The 7,384-nt window shown below is 33.3% G+C and overlaps 1 long non-coding RNA gene across 1 annotated transcript; it reads right to left on the bottom strand.

Annotated features, from left to right (window-relative positions):
* Positions 1-1,504: 1,504 nt before the first annotated feature.
* LOC138165654 (uncharacterized) lies at positions 1,505-6,966 on the bottom strand. Its single transcript, XR_011169390.1, has 3 exons — positions 6,720-6,966; positions 3,649-3,742; positions 1,505-1,839 (listed from the first exon to the last, which is right to left on the bottom strand). It is a non-coding gene; the product is annotated as an uncharacterized lncRNA (long non-coding RNA).
* Positions 6,967-7,384: the final 418 nt, after the last annotated feature.

Raw genomic sequence — 7,384 nt, forward strand, 5'->3', positions numbered from 1 at the left:
CACTCTGACAGTGTACAATATCCTCTTAAAAAGCACTAATTGTAGACAGATGAAATTATCAACAAAAACAACAATAGCGTTTTCATAGCACCGCCTATGTGCCAGGCACTTTACAAATATTTTATTCAGTCTTCACAATAACCCTTCAAAATAGATGCTATTATTCTCCTCATTTTATAGCTGAGGGCACTGAAATAAACAGAGGTTAACTGACTTGTCCAAGATCATATGTTTGAGACCATATTTGAACTCAAGTTTTCCTGACTCTATCCACATGGTCTACTTCAAACTATACTTCCAGTCATAATCTTAGAGCTATGACCCTAATTGTCTTAAAATGGCTCAGGGACCAGGGCCTAGTTAGTACCTGAGGAAATACAGGGAAGTTGAATGCAGGGAAGAATAGTTAGGTTTTAATTTTAATTATAACTATAGGGAAGAAAGGAACTATAGTAAAAGTTGTATAGACCAGTAAAAAATCTCTAGCACTTGAGAAATACAGATACAGAGGGTACTTAATTTCATATTTCTTTGTTTTTAACTGTGTACTACTGATACTCATTCTGGTGATTCTAATATTTCTCAGAGCATTTTTCTTCCCAGAATCTGTCTTCAGAGTCAGTTAAACAGGTACACAAGTAAATTCAGGAAATTATTTTCATAGTTAAATTTCATTTTGACTAAAAAATGTAACCAATTGGGTCACCAGGAATGACTCTAAGTGACTTTTATCTGTTTCCCCAAATCAAATCCAATCTCAAAGAAGATTTGAAACTATGCATGAGAGTGAGAAGAATTTCCCACAAGCTCTGAAAGCAATGATAATCAAAATTTTCATTCATATAGTACATTGTTTTGCAAAATTTTGTTGTCCTCGAAGCACTATATTATAGATAGGATACCAAGCATCATAAAGAATAGAATGTGCATGTATACGTAAATAGTATTTTATATTTTCTACTTATATGTAAAGATAGTTTTCAACATTCTTTTTTTTTACAGGATTTTGAATACCATTTTTTTCTCCCTTCCTCACATCACCCCTACCTAAGACAATAAGCATTCTGATACAGGTTGTACATGTGCAATCATGTTACACATATTTTGACATTCGCCATATTATGGAAGAAGAAATGGAACAAAAGGGAAAAGACACACTGCAAAAAAAAAATAAAGTGAAAACAGTATCCTTCCATCTGCATTCAAATTCCATAGTTTTTTCTCTGGATATGGATAGCATTTTCCATCACAACAATTTGGAAATTATCTTGGATTATTGTATTGCTGAGAAGAGCTAAATGGATCATAGTTGGTCATTGTACAATGTTGCTGTTAATGTGTACAATGTTCTCCTGGTTCTGCTCACTTCACTCGGCATCACATTATGTAAGTCTTTTCAAGACCTTTTTTTTTTTTTTTTTCTGAAACCTGCCTGGCCATCATTTCTTATAACGCGATAATATTCTATTACATTCATATACCACAATTTGTTTAGCCAGAATGTATATGTGTTTAAAGAAATTGAAAAAGATAGAAGAACAAAAATTCCATGGCTGATTGGACTGTTTTTGGTAAAGTAGTCTTACATAAAAGAAATGTTTTTTTTTACTCTCTTAGACTCAATAAAATAAGTCAACTTATTTTAAATATTAAATATTAAATCTTATTTAATATTTCATTTTTTTCCAACTACATGTAAAACCAATTTTGACATTTTTACTAATTTTGAGTTCCAAATCCTCTCCCTCTGTCCTTTCCCTTCCTCTATTGAGAAGGCAAGCAATTTGACATAGGTTATACATGTGTAGTCATGCAAAAGACATTTCCATGAAACTCACTCTGTGAAAGAAAAAACAGAGAAAAAAAACAAGAACAATAAAGTAAGAAAAAGTTTCTTTGATCTGCATTCCAGTACTACCATTTCTTTCTCTGAACATGGGCAGCACTTTTCATCATAAATCCTACAGAATTATCATGTATTATCTTAGATATTGCTGAGAATAGCTAAGTTATTCACAGTAGATCATCATACAATATTGCTGTAACTGTGTACAATATTCTCCTGATTCTACTCATTTCACTTTGCATCAGTTCATGTAAGTCTTTCCATGTTTTATCTGGGAGCACCCCGCTCATCATTTCTTAAAGTACAATCATATTCCCTCAAAATCATGTACAACAACTTATTCAGTCATTCCCTAGTTGATTGGTATCACCTCAATTTCCAATTCTATGCTACTACTAAAAGAGCTGCTTTAAAATTTTTATGGACATGGGTCATTTTCCTTTTTTAAAAAAATCTCTTTGGATTGCTTAGTCAGAAGATATGCATGGTTTTTCTAGCACTTTGGTCACAGTTCCAAATATAAGTCAACTTTTTTGATCTGTGTCTACAGATCTAACCACTATTCATATCAATTTGTATGAACAAAATGAGAACAGCTACTATGCCTCTGCTCAAAGTTTTCAGGAAAACTGAAGGGCTGAGGGGGAGGATTTTTCTTTTTGATTTTGTTTTTTGGCATTATAGGTCATGAGCCCCTACCAGTGTACTTTCTTAATAACTGTTGATTAATATAAGTCAGACAGACTTAATTAGACAGTGAAAAAATGGCCCCCTCACCAGTAGTCACCAACACACTTTCTCACCAATCCAGGAGAATGTGGACTTAAGCCCAGAGAGAATATGTGGTAAAGGAGTAACTCATAGCTCTTCATTGATAAAAGTCTATTTCTTTCATAGAGGTATTCATGCAGTTCTCTTTAAACAATGTATTGCATTTCTGATGTAATCTTGTAGTAATAAAACTGTCTCTTCTCAGTGAATATAGTTTGTCATTGACTCTTGATGCAGATATTGAAGTCAGTGCCTGCAGCTCTGGAGATGCTGCTAAGACACATATGGGAAGGTCAACATTTTCTGACCCTCTTTTGCAAGCTCTTCCTCAATTCAAGGTGAGTGTAGGAGACATTCTTTCAAACACTAGATTCAAGGTCTTCCATAGCATCTGGGGCCATCTCCAGTCATCTCGATGTGTATCTGACCACTGGGCCCAGATGGCTTTGGAGGAGAAAGTGAGATTAGTGACTTTGTACAGCCCACCTACACTCAAGTCCACTTGTATGTCATAACATCTCCTCCATGATGTCATGATCCACTTCAAGAATGAAGGAAAAATAACAAAAAATTACTTTCAGAGACTTGGCTGGAACTACTTCCTTTTCACTTGTCACCAAATCTCTTTGGGTTCTGAACTAGTCTACTCTCTCATAAAACTCCCATTGGTGCATCCTTTACCAATACCAACATAGTCCCTTTGGGCTATCATTTCATTTCATTGAATGACCTTCACTAAATTGATCAAGTTGTTAATACCTTTAACAACAGATATTTCATATTTAGTTGAAATGTATTTGATTTGTTCAAGTAGAGATTTCTAGGCTTTATTGTTCACAATTAGTTCATAGTTCTGATTCACTGATTAAATGTAGATGTCTAGACTTTTTGTAATTAATGAAGTAGGGGTATGGGACACTTCCTAGAGGTATGTCTTTAGGTTACATATGCTGGGAAAAAGTTTAATTTATAGTCCAAGTCCTCTATTTACACATGAAGAAATTAAAGTTTAGATACAGAAAATCACTTACCAAAGTTAAAAGACCAGAATTTGAGCCCAAGCTTTTATGCTCAAGGAAAGTTGGTTAAGTCACTTAGGTTCTTGAAGCCTTGGTTTCTTCATCTCTGAAATGAGGATAGTTATTCTTATACCACCACATTTTCGGGTTATTTTTGGAAAATCTAATGGTACATTTAAGAATGCTACATAATTTTGAGTTCTTATCATTCTGAATGTCACCATTGTCACCATCATCATAAAAGGATTTTGAAAACACATTATTTGAATGAAGAAATAATGTACTTATTAAACACTCAATATATGCAAAGATCTAAGTATGCAAGTAAAAAATAAGACAGTGAATACTCTCCAGAAGTTCATATTCTAATGGGGTAGAAAAGATTTAGAAGATTTCAATCACAAGTCAGATGGAAGGATCCCATGGTCTCTCAGGGTGCAGGGACAAAGTAGAAAGTAACTCTTTTTCTTTAAAGTAATTTTCACCAATAAACTAATACCATTTTCTTATGTTGAAACATTTGGTAACAATAACAATTTTAGGGATCTTGGGCACAGGGTTTAAGGTTGTCTCCATAAGACTCTGAGGGGAGATGGTGGTCACGGTTGTGGTGGTATTTTTATTTGCCTGAAACATAGTACCTCCAATACCTTCCTTAGGGTGTCTTGATCTTTCATTTCTGTTTCCTTGCTGTATTTTGAGTGGCAGTCAATTAACATTTGATGAGGATGGCTGGGCACTTTTTCACAAGAGTTGTTTATCAACTAATGACTGTGGGAACTGGGCTTGAAAAAACTCTAATATTTTGGTGTACGTTGTCATTTCCAAGGCTCTTGGGTTTAATGTCCAGAGCTATCTCCATCAGGTTCTGAGGGGGGTGGTCAAAGTAATGGAAATAAGAAAAGTATACTGACCATAGAATATGTATTGTTCCTATAACTATGTTATTTTCTCTTTTAGAAAAAATCATTAAATATCTTCCAGTTACATATGAAAGTTTTAAGAATTTGAATTTTAAGTTCTTTCCCTTATACTCTTCCCTCACCTCTCATTGAGAAGGCAAGGATTTTTATAGCAATTATACATGTAGATTAATAAAAAAATTTTTTTTCATATGGTCAAGTTTGCAAAAGAAAATACAAACAAAATAACCCCAAAATTTTAAAAGTAAAAAAAAAATATATACTTCAATCTGCATTCAGAGTTCATCAATTCTTTCATTGGAGGTGGGTAACATTTTTCATCATAGGTCCTTTGGAATTGCCTTGGACCACTGTCTTGATCAGAGTAGCTAAGTATTTTACAGTTGATCATCTTTTCAATATTGCTTTTCCTGTGTACAGTGTTATCCTGGTGATGTTCTTTTCATTTTGCATGAGCTCATATATTACTTTCCAGGTTTTTCTGAAATCATTCTGCTTGTCATTTTATATAGTACTAAAATCTTTAATTACAATCATATACCACAACTTGTTCAGTCATTCACCAACTGATGGGCATCCCATTAATTTCTGACTCTTTTCCACCACAAAAAAACTGCTATAAATATTTATGTGTAGATAGGTCTTTTTTTACATTTCTTTGATCACTTTGGAATACAGACCTGGTAGTGGTGTTGTTGACTCAAAGATTATGCACAGTTTTATAGTTTTTTGAGTGTAATTCTAAATTGTTCTCCAAAATGCTTGGGCTAGTTCAGAACTCCACCAACAGTACATTAGTGTCCCAATTTTTCCACCTCTCCTAAGCCATTTGTCATTTACTTTTTCTGTCTTCTTAGCCAATCTGATAGCCAATCAGATTTCTTTCAATTTGTATTTCTCTGACCAGTAGTGATTTTTAGTATTATTTTATGTGTGTATTGATAGCTGTGTTTTCTTTTTCTGATAACATATCCTTTGAACAGATACCAACAGAAGGTTGTCTCTTGTTTTTTATTAGTTTACCTCATTCCACTTTATACTTGAAAAATGAGGCCTTTATCAGAGAAACTTTTAGTAAAATTTTCCCTGCCTTCCTGTTTTCCTTCTAATTTTGGCTGCATTCTTTTTGTTTGTGAAGAAGTCTTTTAAATTTCATTTAATAAAAACTATTAATTTTATATCCAGTAGATATTCTCTGTTTCTTGTTTCTTCATAAACTCACCTTATCCATAAATCTGAAAGGTATGTTTTTCTGTGTTCCCTAAATTTACTTATGATATCGCCATTTGTATCAAAATCATGTATCTACTTTGAACTTATCTTAGTATACTATGTGAGATGTTAGTCTACTTTTCTCTCAAACTGCTTTCCAGTTTTCACAAAAATTTTGGTCAAATGATGAGTTCTTACCCAAAATGCTTGGGTTTTTGCATTTATTAAACACTAAGTTACCATGGTAATTGACTACTATGTGTTGTGTTCTTAATCTATTCCACTGATCCACCACTGTATTATTTAACCAGTACTGGATTTTTTTGATGATTATTTATTGTAATATACTATGAAATCTGGAACGGCCAGGCCACTTTCCTCTATATTTTTTCATTGATTTCCTTGATATTCTTTACCTTTTGACTATCTAGACAATTTTGTTATTTATTTTTCTAGCTCTATAAAATAATTATTTGGTAATTTGATTGGTATTGAAGAAGTAAATTAACTTAGGAGCAATTGTCATGCTTATTATAGTGGTGCAGCTTACTCCTGAGCAATGCGTATTTCTCCTGCTTATATCTGATTTTATTTGTGTGAAAAATGTTCTGTAATTGTGTTTATATAATCCCTGAGTTTGTCTTGGCAAGTAGACTTGCAAGAATTTTATATTGTCTACAGTTATTTTAAGTGAAATTTATCTTTCTATTTCTTACTGCTGGGTTTTGTTGGTAGTATATAAAAGTACTCTTGGAGTGAGAACTTGCTAAATTCTGTTCAGAACTGCTAATCCACCTTTAGTGTCCACCTTCATCCAACTCTCACCTGAAACTCCAAGAAGCTATAGTACACACAGTGGATACATCCCAGTAAAACCATCTTGGTAGGTGGGATATAAAGCCTGAGGGTAGTCAAGAGGCCTCAAACCCCAAGCATTTGAAAACTTACCCTGGTGATATGGCAGATGAAAATAATTTGTTCCAACATCCATGAAGGTAGTTGTAGTGGGTGTTGTGGAGTGCTTAGAGCATTGGTTGAAAATGCCAAGAGCATTCCAGGCCATCATCAATCATCCTGACTTTTGTTTTGTCACTGGACTTCCATGACTGTGGAAGAGAGAGTGAATCTGACTGCACCCTGTCTCACTTCAATCCAATTCATTTGAGAGTCAAGAAATCATTCAGTGATGTCATTGGTCTTCTAAAAATGAAATACAAACTTATAAACAAACAAAAATAGAAAGGTTGATGATTTATCCACATAAATACATTTTATATCTGTAAAACTTGATAAAGTTCTTAATTTGTCAACTTTTTAAAAATTTTATTTTCTGGGGTTATCTAAGACATGATATCATATGAAAGAAGTTATACTTTTGTTCCCTCATTGCTTATTTTTATTTTTTCAATTTCTTTGTCTTGTTTTATTATTATAGCTAGAATTTTGAGTACAATATTGAATACTAGTGGTGACATTGAACATCATTGTTTCACCCCTGATAATATTGGGAAAGCTTTTAGCTTGTCCCTGTTATAAATAATGATTGCTGATCATTTTAGATTATCCTATCAAGGAAAGCTCTGTTTATTACTATTTTTTCTAGTGTTTTTAAT

The sequence above is a fragment of the Petaurus breviceps genome, unplaced genomic scaffold (genome assembly GCF_028583685.1).
Source record: "Petaurus breviceps papuanus isolate PSGF00001 unplaced genomic scaffold, PetGlider_PUasm1.0 214, whole genome shotgun sequence".
Taxonomy (NCBI): domain Eukaryota; kingdom Metazoa; phylum Chordata; class Mammalia; order Diprotodontia; family Petauridae; genus Petaurus; species Petaurus breviceps.